Source organism: Equus przewalskii, chromosome 32, assembly GCF_037783145.1.
Source record: "Equus przewalskii isolate Varuska chromosome 32, EquPr2, whole genome shotgun sequence".
Lineage (NCBI taxonomy): Eukaryota > Metazoa > Chordata > Mammalia > Perissodactyla > Equidae > Equus > Equus przewalskii.
This window is the reverse complement of record NC_091862.1, coordinates 19571426-19586864: the sequence shown is the minus strand read 5'-3', so window position 1 is coordinate 19586864 and position 15439 is coordinate 19571426. Positions and strand designations below refer to the sequence as shown.

At 38.6% G+C, this 15439-nt stretch overlaps 1 long non-coding RNA gene across 4 annotated transcripts in view; it reads right to left on the bottom strand.

Annotated features, from left to right (window-relative positions):
- Window positions 1–9754: 9754 nt before the first annotated feature.
- The window catches only part of LOC103564470 (uncharacterized), a 280693-nt gene continuing 275008 nt past the window's right edge, over window positions 9755–15439 (bottom strand). For 2 of the 4 annotated variants that reach the window (XR_548078.2, XR_011535427.1), the window contains exon 5: window positions 9755–13002. This is a non-coding gene — a long non-coding RNA (uncharacterized lncRNA). The remainder of the gene's footprint in view (window positions 13003–15439) is intronic. The other 2 variants (XR_011535428.1, XR_011535429.1) reach the window with 1 other exon arrangement.

Here is a 15439-nt window from a genome sequence, read left to right as displayed (position 1 = left end):
ACTTTGAATATCGGTCTATAAATGCTTGGAGTGACTGCCCTAGAAATGAAATACTTGGTACATAGAACACCAGGTACAATGCAGCAGAGAGAAGTGCAGCCTGATTTACAGGTGGTTTGTAATTGTGACTCAGATATTTGGAATGGGGTTGCCATGGGTGATACATTTTCCAAAATGGTGAACAACCCTTTTGGTAAATTTCCAAAGATAACAATGTTTAGTCTGCCCTTATTGTACATAATGGTTGCATTCCTGAAATATTCAGTGAACTTTAAAACTGTACAACAAATACTTTGGTTTGATATATCTTACCGAGTTAGGTTCTTGGATCATTAACTTGTTTTTAGACTACATGAACGATGGGCCATTCAAATCATGGAGGAGATAGATAGTTCTTTGTTGCATGTGACTCTTTCAAAACTTGGGGGGCATCTATCATCTTTGCCTTCAACCCATAAATAGCAATAGTTCTCTCCCATTTAGGAAGACCAAAATGCCACCAGGTATTTCCTAAATATTCTCTAGAGATGGCACTGTCCCCGCTGAGGTCATCATCTAGAAGAATAGTAATGATGGCTGAGAAGCTGAAGGTAGTACTGTCTGTGGACCACACTTATAAATACCTCTATTGGAATACATATCCATATAAATAGGCTCCCTCGTGTTGATTGAGTTAACCGGGGTATAGCTACAAAGCACATCACAGTTCCTACAATCCCCAGACCACTGTCTTTGGCAAAGTGCGTGGCCCACCATTCAGTTTCTTTCTCCTTAGTCTCCTACCATTACCTCTTTACATCCCCCTAAGTACTTCAAGGTCAATCCCTCCTTCTCAGGCCTCTTGCAAAAGCAGAGCAAACAGTTTTCCTCTTCTGCAGTCACAGGCCTGCCTCTGAGTCAATAACAATCCCCAGGGTGCAACTCGGGTGATAATGAAACATCATTATAAAGGCAATTTAATCCTCAGTGCCTCCAGCGCCTCCACTGGAGAACAGGGTTGTGGGTTTCCCTTTTGCAAAATCTAAGTATTCGCTAAAGTGTTTTTTGAAATGTAACAAAGGGCAGTCTTCATTAAATGAATCAAAAATTTGCTGACAACTTTGAGAAACTTTTAACCGGCTTTTAGAAATCAAGTTTTCAAAAACAAAAAACATCGATTTCTAGTCTCAGAGCCCCTCTGCTATATATAGATTATTTGCACACATAAAAAATGTTACATAATATTCTGATATGTTAACAGATACTTACTTTGTGTCTCTGTCTCATTCAAAAGAAACCTTAGCATCCACTGCCTCTTGGAAAAAGGGAAAATAGAGGGAGAAGAGGCAAGAAGAGTCATGTAGTAATGGAAGTTGCCTCAGAAGAGAAAGTATGTGCTCTACCACCCATAAACCCCGGCTTGGGCCATATCTCCAGTGGAACTGTTTACACTAGATTAAGGAAAATTTTTGGTGCCCTTCACAGAACATTTCTTTTTTTTTTTCTTTTAAAGATTGGCATCTGGGCTAACAACTGTTGCCAATCTTTTTTTTTTTTTTTCTGCTTTATCTCCCCAAACCCCCCCCCCCCCCCCGTACACAGTTGTATATCTTAATTGCAGGTCCTTCTAGTTGTGGGATGTGGGACACCGCCTCAACGTGGCCTGACGAGCGGTGCCATGTCCACGCCCAGGTTCTGAACCCTGGGCAGCCACATCGGAGCACGCAAACTTAACCACTCAGCCATGGAGCCGGCCCCCATAGAACATTTCTGAAATTAACATTATGAAGGAACTTCATTTCAAGCTGTTGTTAGAACATTTCTTTGTCCAATCAATTACAAAACAGATTTTATTCATCTTAACTTAAATAAAACAGTTTCCAAACATGGGTGGAATAGCTTTGTTACGTATTTTGCTCAGAACTTTAGGCTAAACATCCTTGTTTTTGGTGTGGGCCCAAAGGGCAGTGGGACCACACAGTACGATTTATTTTTTCAGCGAACGTATACAGAAAATCACTCTATCGTGTATGTATCAATTCAATCCATAACTTTAAACAAATCTAACTTTATTCGAATAAACCAAACACATTTAATACATTTTGTTAATTATAAAAATTCAATCATCTAATCTGTAAATCCCTTTCCCATCTGGTATATAATATCATGACACTTTATTTTCAGTGTCTATCAAACTGTTGATTTCAGAATCACCAATTCAGACAGCATATGGATGTCTCTTTAATTCCACTGTAGGTGGGTGATATATTTAGACAAATACAAAGAAAACTCAGAAAAAATGATTTTTGCCTTTGTGGAAAAGATTCCAACCTCACCAATGACCATTCATCCCATTGATTAATAGTATCATACGAAATTGTTCTTATGTAATTTCTTCTCAAGGAACTTCAAAATTTTCATGTATTTCTCCATGAACTTAGCAATTTTTAACTCAGTTACTTCTGGTGTAGCATGTGTCCAAAGTCTGCATATTTTACAATACAATGTGTGGAATACAATCTTTGGCAAATAGTAAAGTTTTTCTAGGGACCATCGTTTTCACACCAAAACATCTGCAATCATTAAACTATTAACATAAGACTCCATGAAAATAGCTTTTAGAATAGTCAACTTGAATTCAAAACCCACTTTCCAATTTATCATTCATACAGACTACTCCCTTTTTCATTCAGCATTCATCAGCATTTGTCATCTCAGCCTCCATAAAGACAAAGAGGAAGAAAGCAGGGGAAAATCCAGAGAGTTTCATTTGTGGTTTGTAGACATGAAAAAATTTCCTGAAGGGAAGTTAAAATTCCTCATGAGATGCTCACCTATCATGTGAAGATTTCAATAACCATTGGCCTTCAGTATCCCAGATGCTTCAAATTTGGCTGCTAAATTTTATTTCTTCAATTGTGTCATCAATGTTTAACTGGTTTGTCACATTAAGACCATTTATAACACTTTTCCCTATCACATCATGGCTTAAATTCTCCTTGAGTGGAAGGACTATATCATAATTGTCATATATTATGCATTTTAATCACCCACAGACCACAGCACAAATCCTCACAGAGCAGTCTGTCAGTAGATTATAGCTGAATAAAATACACTACTTGCATTATTTGGGTTATTAGGTTGATGTTAAAATGGGTCTATATCAATGCTTATGATCATTTTTAAAAATGGATTAGATTGACCTTCAACTGAAAATATTGAAAAATATGGTTTACAGAGCTTAAAAAAAATTCACACCCTTAAAAGAGTGTGATAAGAGCAGATGTTGGGTTGTCAACAATGGTATTTTGCAATGTTCACAGAAGACATACATCATAGTCTAATCGAGAAGCTTCATTTTCCAAATAGGATCTTAATTTGTGCATCACTAAAGTTACCAGGGAGCTCATATTCATACAATTAAAATGAGAATGTTCCAAACTTATGACAGTGTATCTTTTTACTGATGTCTTCAGCCAGGGGGCATCCCTTTGTTTGTTTTTTGCCCATTCTCTCCCCATAAATCCAACATATAATTGTGGATCCGGGGACAAACAATAAACACTCTCATTCAGAAAAGGGAAGAATGGGGGACGCACCCACTGCTGCCTCATAGCAATTCTGAAATTCCTCAGGGTAGACATTGCAAAGGCTCCCACAGAGAAGTGGGGAGGATCCTTGTCCAGGTCTGATTTTCTACTCTAGGAAGACCTCTCTGTTCAATCCGTCGCCATGGCCCCTGTTTCCATCTTCTGAGAATTTCCTCTTGTCTGTTGTACTCTTTGGCCACATCTGAAATGGCTATTTTGGAGGCTGATCAGTGTTTCTATCCTGATTCCTCAAACTTCATATAGATATGTTGTATGTAGACATAAATTAATAAGAAAGAGAAAATTGTGACCGTAATAAGAATATTAAAGGCAGTTAAAATAAGGGATAGCATTAGTTTCCATTCTTACATTCCCAGATATCTGTGGATACTGTAATGCACATTGCTTGTTTCTGCCTGCCCTGAATCCCCTCTACTATTTTTTGTTTTGGGTTTTTTTTGAGGAAGATTAGCCCTGAGCTAACATCCACTGCCAATTCTCCTCTTTTTGCTGAGGAAGACTGGCCCTGAGCTAACATCAGTGCCCATCTTCCTCTACTTTATATGTGGGATACCTACCACAGCATGGCTCACCAAGCAGTGCCATATCCACACCCGGGACCCAAACTGGTGCACTCCGGGCCACGGAAGCAGAACGTGTGAACTTAAGCGCTGCGCCACTGGGCCAGCCCCCCATCTACTGTGTTTTGGTGGCAGCAACAGAAGAGCTGAAGCTGAGTCATTATGAGCATCTCACAGAGACTGTCCATTACATTGGTATCTGCTGCCTCGCTTGCTGTCCCTTCTGATTTGTGTTTTTCTTCAAGTCTATGAGTCACTCAAATATATCTCCAATGACTTTTCTTTTCTCAAGCTAACTAGAATTTGTTTCTGTTATACATAACCAAAGAATCATAATCGATACATTCAAACCTCATTTTGGATTCTACTCCCCGAATTTGTTCCTATGTGAGGGATTCTGAAATTTAGAAGAGACACTTTAGAAGTTCTCACAGAAGATTACCTACACTCCAGGGCAAGGGTTCTTAACCTGGGGGCTCTGGATGGGCTTTAGGTGACCCCTAAGTCTTCTGCAATTATATATATCTTATTTTGATGAAATCTGTAACTTTCATCAATTATTAAAGGAGTCCATAACCCATAAAATTCTACTGCTCTAGAAAGTTATTTTTAGTTTCAATTAATAAAGGATAGTAAGATATTTTCTTCTAGTTCAAATTGCTTTTTGCTTTGAAGAATGGATTAATACCTAATCAACTTGGAGAAATTTACCTGGAAACAAAGTCACTCAACATTAGAATGTATCTGCCAAGGATATCAATGGAATTTATGTCTCCAGAGGTTCTTAAATATAATGTAGATTGTTTGGTTTAAATTTGTCCTCCTTAAAAAGATTGAGTTGAACATCTTGTGAGTTTTGGACCCTTTCCAATGTTATGTTTTTAAGAGTCTTTTGAAAAAAGATAGAATTGCATCTAGATACAAAATACTGTATGGTGTCAGAGCTCTGGGCCAGAAGTTATTAATAAGGCGGAAATAAGAGCAAAGAGATTTGCCTGGAAGGTGTTCAACTGAGAAGTGAAGGTGGACAGCGTCTTCAGTAGAACTACCAGGAGAAGGTAAGGACCGAAGCGCCTTCAGACCAATTGGCAGGAGCCAGGACTCTCATCCAAATGCTGCACTTGCAAATGTCACGTGATTTTTATTTCAGCAAACACATCTGTTTATTTTCATAGAAGTATTAAGCAGATTCAAAAACAATGGCAAGGAAAATAAGGGGGTTTTAATCAGGGAGAAAAACAGAGTGCTGATTCACATACACAGCTTTGCGGGCTTTGGTGTTATAAATCTGAAAGCTGCTTCACCTCCAGGCAGCTCTCAGTAGAACCCAGCAATCTACCCCAGTGTGCACAGCGTCCTGTTCCACTGCTTAACGACAGAAAGTGGAGAAAATTGCATGTGTGGACACTGCCAAGGGAACTTGGAAGATCAGTATACTTATTCAAATTGGAATTTAGCCCAGACTCTATTTTTGTCAAAAGGAAGAAGAAAAGTTCAAGCATTTTAATAAAGCCTAAGAACTTTGGTTAATTGGGGATTTGGTACACATTTTCCAGGCTCTGAAATTTTGTTCAATTCTGCTAAATGGCCAAGTGCTGCTCTTGACATAGTAGTGTCTTTTTTATTTAAATAAGCAGCTGCTTATCTGTTTTTAAAAATACCTATTTGATAGATCTTGACTTCTAGTCGTGTCCTTGCTCCTCCCCACTAAGCACAACTAAAAACTCTGGAAATGATGCCACTGGTAACGAAAGTAGGACTCTGGAAAGTGGTAAGAAGGAGAGCTGGCTTTGGACCCCAGGACTGGAGGAACAGCGGCAGGGCATCTTTCTTCCCCCTACACAACAGAGGAAGACCACCCAGACCCATTGTTTTCTGATCATCAAATTAACACAAGGAGGCAGCCAAGGTAGGTTCATTGCTCTGGCTTAGAATGAGAGTCCTTCTGACAACATCAGATGAGCTGACACCACTGGCAAGAACAATTAATTGTGAGCTCTACCACTAATAAGTAGCTTTGGAAGCATTATCCTTCCCTGCTGGGCCTGTGACTCCCATTTTTCACTGAGATACTGAGGCAGGTCTGTGGAGCTGGCAGAAGGGACCCAGCTACAGCTGGTACTTGGTCAAGGAAGCCGCTTCGTCCCCTTGGGTCCAAGATTCTCTAGGACATGAGCACCAAAGTAGCTAAAACAATATTGACAAAGGAGGAATTACTCTACCCAATATCAAGGCTAAATATCAAGCTATCATAATCAAAACAATGTTGATATTGGCAGTATGATAGACAGTAGATCAATGGAACAGAGTAGAGGACTCAGAAATAAATCTACACAAATACTGTATGCCCAACTGATTATTGACCAAGATGCAAAATCACCTTAATGGAAGAAAGATCACCTTGCAACAAATGGTGCCAGGGCAACTTGACTTCCATAGGTAAAAAAAGATAAAAGAACCCTTACCTAAACCTCTTACCTCAGACAACATTTAACTCAAAATGGATCGTAGATTTAAAGTGGAAACATAAAACTATAAAACATTTAGAAAAAGCAGGGGATAAAATCTCTGAGATCTTTGGCAAATAATTCTTGGACTTGACATCAAAATCACAATCTATAAAAGGAAAAAAATTGATAAATTGAGTCTTATCAAAAGTGTAGTTAAAATTTTAATTAAAGATTAAAATCAAACATCATATGAAGAGAATAAAAAGTCAAGCTACACACTGGGAGAAAGTATCTGCAAACCACACACCTGACAAAGAACTAGTATCTAAAAAATGTATAAATAACTCTCAAAACTCAACAGTAAACACAATACCATCAGGAAATGGGCAAATGACAGGAAGAGACATCACCAAAGAGGATAGAGAGATGACAAATAAGCACAACAAAAGATGCTCAAAATCATTAGCCATCAGGGAAATGCAAATTAAAACCACAATGAGATATCGCTACATACCTATCAGAATGGTTAAAATAAAAAATATTGACAACACTAAACGCAGGTGAGGATAAGAAGAAACTAGACCACTCTTGTATTGTTGCTGGTAATATAAAATGGTACAGCCACTATGGCAAACAATTGGGAAATTCCTCAAAAAAATTAAACGTGCAACTACCACGTGACCCAGCAATTGAACTCTTGGGCATTTCTCTCAGGAAATGAAGACTCAGGTTCACCCTAAAACCTTTTACATGAATGTTCATGGGAGCTTTATTCACAAAAGCCAAAAATTGAATTCAGCCCAAACATACGTCAAGAGCTGAATGATTAAACAAACAGTGGTAGACATACATGATGGAATACTACACAGCTGTAAAAAGGAATGAACTATTGATATGCACAATGACTTGGATAAATCTCCAGGGAATTATATTCAGTGAAAAAAGCTAATGCCAAAAGATTACATATCATATGATTCCATTTATATAACATTGTTGAAATGACAAAATTTTAGAAATGGAGGACAATTTGTGATTGTCAGAGTTTGGAGAAGGGAGCCTGGTTTTGTTATAAAAGGGCAACACAAAGTACCTTCGTGGTGGAGGTGCTCAGCATCTTGACTGCGGTAGTGGATACACAGCCTACACAGGTGATAAAACTCTACAGAACTAAACACACACATACAGATGAGTATAATTAAAACTACAGAGTTCTGAATAAGATCAGTGGATTGTCTCAATGTCGATATCCTGGATGTGACATCATGCTATAGCAGAAGGTTAACTATGCCCTTGGGGGATTTGGGGTTTGTTTAGAGTTGTCCTGACTGGCTGTATTTTTCTTGCTTTATTCCTGTGTGGGAAGGGGGTTGACAAGCACCAGGTTGATACCGGTAGTGTCAGCTGCTCTCGCCAGCAGTGAGCAGTGCCATGCCCACACAAGAACTCAGTACCTGGGTGGTGGTGATGGCACATGATGAGCACAAAAAGAACCACCCGAAATGGGGAGCTTTCCCTACAGGCTCAAAAGAAGCACTAACTGTTGCTTAGATTTTCAGTCCACGTGCCTATGTTCCAAACCCCAAGGATTGGAAACACATCCTCGGTTATCCGAAATCAATCTATTAACCCTAGCTTGCAAAGAGAAAGGAAAACTACTTCATTAGTGTTCCTTTTCGAGTGAATTTCCCCATCTGTTGTACTTTAATTTGGTTGGAATCTTATGTGTTAAAACACAGAGTGGAGACAAGTCAATTATGAGATAACTTAATGCTGAATTTAAAGATCTTTTGAAGTGTGAAATGATTCCCGGCACTCAGATACAGGGCTGAGCAACCGAGCACCCAGAATAACTCCCAATCTCTGAGGATGGAGAACCATGGAAGGCCAAGGAGAAGAAAGTCTGATGCTGCAAATCGATTTACTTCAATTCCCAGCAAAACGGAAGTTCTTTATGTACATTTTTTCATGAACAAAGTGGGAAATAAAAGCTACATCTTTCTTTTTCAATTATTTTATTAGGTTATAATTATTCATAACATTGTGTAATTTCAGGTGTACATTATTATTTATCAGTTTCTGTACAGACTGCATTGTGCTCACCACCAAGAGTCTAATTTTTTATCCATCACCATATGTATGTGACCCTTTACCCCTTTCACTAGTCCCCTTCCCCTCTGGTAACCACTAATCTGTTCTCTTTATCCAAGTGTTTATCTTCCAAGACAGAAAATAAGAAACCTTGGGGAGGAGGTGGAGAAAAGGGAACCTTCAGACACTGCTGGTGGGAACGCAAACTGGTGCAGCCACTATGGAAAGTAGTATGGAGGTTTCCCAAAAAATTAAAAATAGAAATACCGTATGACCCAACTATCCCACTACGGGGTATTTATCCAAAGAACATGAAATCAAGAATCCAAAGAGACTTACACACCCCTATGTTCGAGGCAGCACCATTCACAATAGCCAAGACGTAAAAGCCACATCTTTATAAACCTGCAATGATTCAATGACCTCCCCTCAGCTCTCCCACGTTCTTCCTCGTAATTTTCACCTTCCATCCATCCTCCTCTCACAATTGCTGGAGGACACGCATTTGTTTATATTTTAAGGAAAAGAAGGCCTGTTTGCCCCACGCTTGCTGAGCACTTCATGTGTAGACAATACTCCACCAGAGTGTTGTCACTGGGTAGATAATCTAAGTCTAGCTTAGTGTTTTGCTTGCCCTTAACCTCATGAATTTACCTCTAAGGGCCCCGTGTCTCTGGTGTGGTGGTGGACAGAGGGTTTCTGTCACATTTCCAGAAGCTCCCGGCTTCCTTACCCAGCACCATTTATCAGCCTCGCTGGCAAACAGGTGAGTGGAAACCACGAACTCAGGGTTTCCACATTAAGGTGTTCTCATCGCCAAGTCTCTTCTCCCCTCAAAACATGAAAACAAAAAGCCACATGAGACAGAAGCAAGAATTAATAAATGGTATTGATCGGTATGTATTTATACATTATGTGAAGAAAACTCGTATTTCATTTGTCATTTAAAATTATGGTACTCAAAATGAAAAGACCTTACCTGGGAGTCAAGAACTAGAGAAGCATCTCCATCAGGCTGTAGCAGGAGTGTGGAAACAGCGCAAACACTAGACCCAGGAATCGACGGTAGGTTCAGATAAGCATTTATTCAAATTTATCCAAATTTACACATTTATTCAAATTCTTGAGGAAAGAGGAGTCATTTGGGATATAGGAAAACCTATTCTAAAAGCACAGCCCAGGGGCCGGCCCGGGGGCGCAGCAGTTCAGTTTGCACGTTCTGCTTCTCCTCAGCCCGGGGTTCACTGGTTCGGATCCTGGGTGTGGACATGGCACCGCTTGGCACGCCATGCTGTTGTAGGTGTCCCACATATAAAGTGGAGGATGATGGGCACGATGTTAGCTCAGGGCCAGGCTTCCTCAGCAAAAAGAGGAGGACTGGCAGTAGTTAGCTCAGGGCTAATCTTCCTCAAAATAAATAAATAAATAAAAGCTCAACACAACTTATAGATCTATTTTAATCTTTTTACAAAGTTAAGACGTGTTCATTTTAAAATAAACGAACAATACAGATGTACATAAAATAATAACAATGGCTACAATGTGTAGCCCACCTACTGTGTCTGGCAGTTGATTACCTCGTTGAATCATCACAACCACCCTGTGAGGTAGAATAATTATGATCTGTGATATTCAGGTTACAAAAAAGTGAAGCTTTTGAGAAGAGCTATGTTGGCCAAAGTTTTACAGTGAACAAGTTATAGAGCTGGGATCCTTAGCACTGTGTCTCAGATCTCTCATAACTAATAACTAGCATTCTAGAAGCCCAGGCATAATCACTATTAATAATGTCATTCCAGATCATTTTTACAAAAATGAGTTCATAACATATAATATTCAGCAACTTTCTTTTTCCACTTACCAATCACAGATAACCTTGCACAGCCTTATGCACAAATTTCTTTAATATGCTCATGACCTGCTTAACAAATTTAATTCACAACTCAAACTATGCCATTAGCTATAAAGTCGTTTAAATTGAAAAGCAATATTTATATCAATTTTAATGGGAAAAATTATGATTCTTTTCAAGGATTTCCTTTCTTGCCTATGTTTTCCTTCCTGCCAACCTAAGACGCCAAAACAATTTTCACGAAGAAAAACCAATTGATTGACAATAAAACCAAGTTTACATAAGCAATAAGAAACAATTTGAGGGAAAACAAAATCAGCTTTTTATGAAGGAAGTCAATGCAATAACATCATGAAAGTTTAGTGTACTCACTAAGGCGGGGCAGACAGTGAATGGGCAGGTGGAGCAGAGGTGCGAGGGAGGCGTTCTAAGGAGGACTGGGGGAGATCAGGTAACCGACCTTCAGCCAGGCATTCAAGATCGCGTATTAAGCAGAGTGAACTATCCTAAAAGACTGCAGAATCTTTACTTCTGTCTCCTGCTTCCAACCTCTTTTATTTCACTCATCCTTTGCTCCATGATTAAAATTTTCCTAACTTTTCTTTCTACAACAACACTTACTTATCAGTTTTTGAGCTATTTGGGGGCTCACAGTTAACTTTAATTCAAAGTACACTTGAAAATAAAGACTAAACACAAGAGTGGGTCAAAACATTTACAAATAGGAGTACATGTGCATAAAAGACCAGAGTCATAGAAGTTGCTGCTTCTTTATCCCTCGTGTTCTGTGTGCCCATACAAAGGAAGACAAATCTGACAGCAATTGAAATCTGTCCCACATATCGTCTCTGCATAGAAATTTTTGTATTGAGTAAATTTTGAGTGTGCCCTTGTCTAAAATAATAAAGTCAAAATATAGTTTTTTAGGTCATATTTATTTCGTAGGTTTTTATTTTTATTTTATTTATTTATTTTTTCTCTTTTTTAAAGATTGGCACCTGAGCTAACAACTGTTGCCAATCTTCTTCTTTTTTTTTTCCTCTGCTTTTTCTCCCCCAATTCCCCCAGTACATAGTTGTATATTTTTAGTTGTGGCTCCTAGTTGCGGCATGTGGGACACCGCATCAACGTGGCCTGATGACTGGTGCCATGGTCACGCACAGGATCCGAACAAGCAAAACCCTGGGCCGCCAAAGGCAGAGCGCAAGAACTTAACCACTCGGTCACGGGGCCAGCCCCCTATTTTGTAGGTTTTTAGGTGAAAGCACTGCTACTAAAAAAATAAAATGAAAGTCACCGAAAAGTGGTATAAATTTTCAAATGGCATTATGGCAAAAAGATAGTAACTGAACAATCATTTTGGGGAGTAAGTCTATAGTGTTGGAGGCATATAGAATTGCATGCAATGGATAAACTATGAATTGTTTAACCAGTCCCTTATTAATGGGTATTTAGGTTGGCACTTATTTTGTACTATTACAGACAATATTGAAATGAGCATTCTTGAACTTACATGCTTCAGGCTCTATACAAGTACTTTTTTGTGTAGATTCCCTGACATGGAATTGCTGAGTTATAGGACTGACATATATAAAATTTGAATATATCACTTCAAATTACTTTCCACAAGATTAGTGTAATTTACATTCCCTCCAATAGTGTGTGAAACTAACATCTATTTCCCCATAACTTCATTGGAACTGTAAATTATCAATCTGAACAATTCTGTAGCTCTGATGGGTAAAATGTTTCACTAATTACTAGTCAGCATAAGCATCATTATCAGTTTAATTACCACTTCTGTAAATATTATGCACGTGCCTTTTTTCCATTGTTCTGGGTTTTTTCCATTCCATTTATTGGAGCTTATTTGTACATTAGGGAGATTAACATTTTGTTACTTACATTTTGATTTGCTTAGATTTGACTTTGTTTATGGTTTTCCTTAATCAACAAACATTTTAACATTTTGTAATTAAAGTTGTCTCTTTTTTTCTTATGTTAGATAAATTCTTTATCTTACTTAAATAGATTTCATCCACCGTTAATTTATGACAAACATTAGCCAATATTTTTTCTATCATGGTTACAACATATAATTTATAGTAGATATCCCTAAAAATTATTTTTATTAAAGTATGTGTGATAGATCTCATTAGTGCCCGCCAGTAGCTGATTCTCCTCTCCTGTCTACACATACAGAAGATGATACTTCCCAGCCTTCAGGCAGGTAAAAAGGGCTTTATGGCAGGTTGTGACAAATGAATGTGAGTTGATGTGATGCGTGTGTTACTTCCATGCTGGAGGATTAAACGCTCCCTTTGTGATTTCACATCCCTTGCTTTCTTGTTGGCAGTAAATGTGGAGACCAGGTATTGAAATGTCACAGCCATACAATCCAAGCAGCTTGGGTCTCCCAGTCATACGAGGAAGACGATAGCCATGGAGAGTCCCCCGACCTGCTGTGGATTTTGCAAGGGCAAGAAATAAACACTTTGTGTTAATCCACAGAGACTTTACACGTGTTTTACTATCTTTATGTTACTAATGTAAGCTTAACAGACCCTGACTGATACAATATAACATAATATGACCTCAAAATGAACAGATGACAGGCAGCTGATAGATACATAGAATTTTATCTTCCAAATGAATAGTTGAACCCAAACCAACGACATGAATAAATATCACAAATGTAATGTTGAACAAAAGGATAAAGATATAACAGAATGCATATTAAATGATTTCGTTAATATAAAGTTTGAAAACAAAACTAAACTATAGTGTTAGAATTGGGATAATGGTTACCTTTAGGAAGGGGAGAGTTTGTCAAGAGACAAGAGAAGAGATGGTGAGATGATGGTGTTAATCCGTTTTTGACTTAAGTGATGGTTACATGGGTCTTACCCATGTTCAACACAATTTTAATGTTGAATTACATGGTGTCATTATTATTTATCCTGCAAAATGACTTTTTTGCTCAGATATATACTGTATATATGCTGATACATGTAGATTTAGTTCACCCCAAATTTTTGTTCTTCAAAATTTTAAAATATTTCACGGCTTTTTGCTGACTTAAGTATTATAAACCAAGGCAAGTAAAATTCGCTTTCCAAGTTTTTTCCGTCACTATGGTCTTTCATATTCAGGGGAAAAAATGGCACTACTTTAGGACAAAACTACTCTCTTTTTCCTTAAAAACCAGAAGCACAAACATACTTCTATTTCTCTGTCACTATTGCTTCTAACGTCATCTCACCCAGCCACATTAACTGTAACTTTTAGTCGAAGTGATGGACTTCCTTTTCTCGGAGACATGTCAGGGTCTATAACTGAAGACTGTCATACGTCAGCATCTTCACAGACTAGCGAAACTCATGAATATGCACAGCTCCACTTTTCCTAAGCAATTTTTCCCTGCTCACTGCGTTGTCTGAATTCTACTTATTTCCTCTGGGCTGACTTTTTTCTTGTAATAATAAATACCTCCTTCAATAATTATTTCAATGAGAGACCACAGTGGCAAACTTTCTTAACCCAGTTATCACCCCTGAAAGAGAGTTTAACCGCAAAGTGAACTCAGGGTAGACAGTTGAAGTCCTGGAGCGTTTTGAAGATGTTACTTTGTGGACTTCTGGCCTCCATTTTTGCTGCTAACAAGTCTGACGTCAGTCTTAGTGTGATTCTTTTGTATGCAATGCAATATTTTTCTCTCTGGTTGCTTTTTTTTCCCCCTAAAGATTGGCACCTGAGCTAACAACTGTTTCCAATCATTTTTTTTTTTTTATTCTCCCCAAAGTCCCCCAGCACATAGTTGTGCATTCTAGTTGTGAGTGCCTCTGGTTGTGCTGTGTGGGACGCCACCTCAGCATGCCCTGTTGAGCAGTGCCATGTCCATGCCCAGGATCCAAACTTGCAAAACCCTTGGCCGCCAAAGTGGAGTGAGTGAATTTAACCACTCAGCCACGGGGCCGGCCCCTCTCTGGTTGATTTTAAGATATTATGTTATGTCTGTTCTGCAGTTTCACTCGAATATGCATAGGTGTCTGTTTCTTTCTATTCTGATCAGCATTCAGTATGAGCTTTAAATCTAAGGAATTGTATCTTTGTTTGGTTCTGGAAAACTCTCAGCTGGTATGTCTTCAGATACAATGTTCAGAATAGTGTTTCTGAGGGATGCCTCAAGCCTCTGTTTTTGGGCTTCCTATGAGGTACATGCTGGAACTCCTCTTTCTACTCACCATGATTGTTAACATTTGTGTCAGGAAATTGATCTTTTTTATCTGGCCGTGCCAAGTTCGAGGTAAATTTCTCAGCACTACTTCACCAAGTTGTCCTTCAACTCTCTCTAGTTGAACGCTTGCTTCTGTTCCTGAAGCCGACATAGCTGCAAATTCAGCTCTAGTTTCTACTGTGTGGTTCTGTTCTGTTTTTCTTTCAAAAAGAATTTAAATTTTGAGTGGGCCACATCCTTTTTATTAAAAAAAAATGGTCTGTCATTTCTAATTATTTGTTTCTAGGGAGGAAATGGTAGCGGGGATGTGTGGGGGTGTATGGAACCTAGCTTAATGCAGCTAAGAAGTAAATGCTAAACACCATCTTGACTTGAAAATTCCCGGAAGTTTATGACTAAGGGCTTCCCACTGTGCCAGAAACAAATCCAAATAAGCAAAGAGATATTCCATTTTGTAAAGCTAAAATCCCAACATCATTCCAGAACCGCATACCAGAGTTCTCCTAACAGTGTGTGATGCAAACGTGCGCGGTTTATAAGCGGGCTTTGCTGCCATATTATTTTCCCCTTTCACTCTTCTGTAGCGCTTGATGACCTGAGAGGGACCGTTAACATGGTATTTTACTAAAGATTATTGAGTTTTCTTTTTATAAACAAAAAAC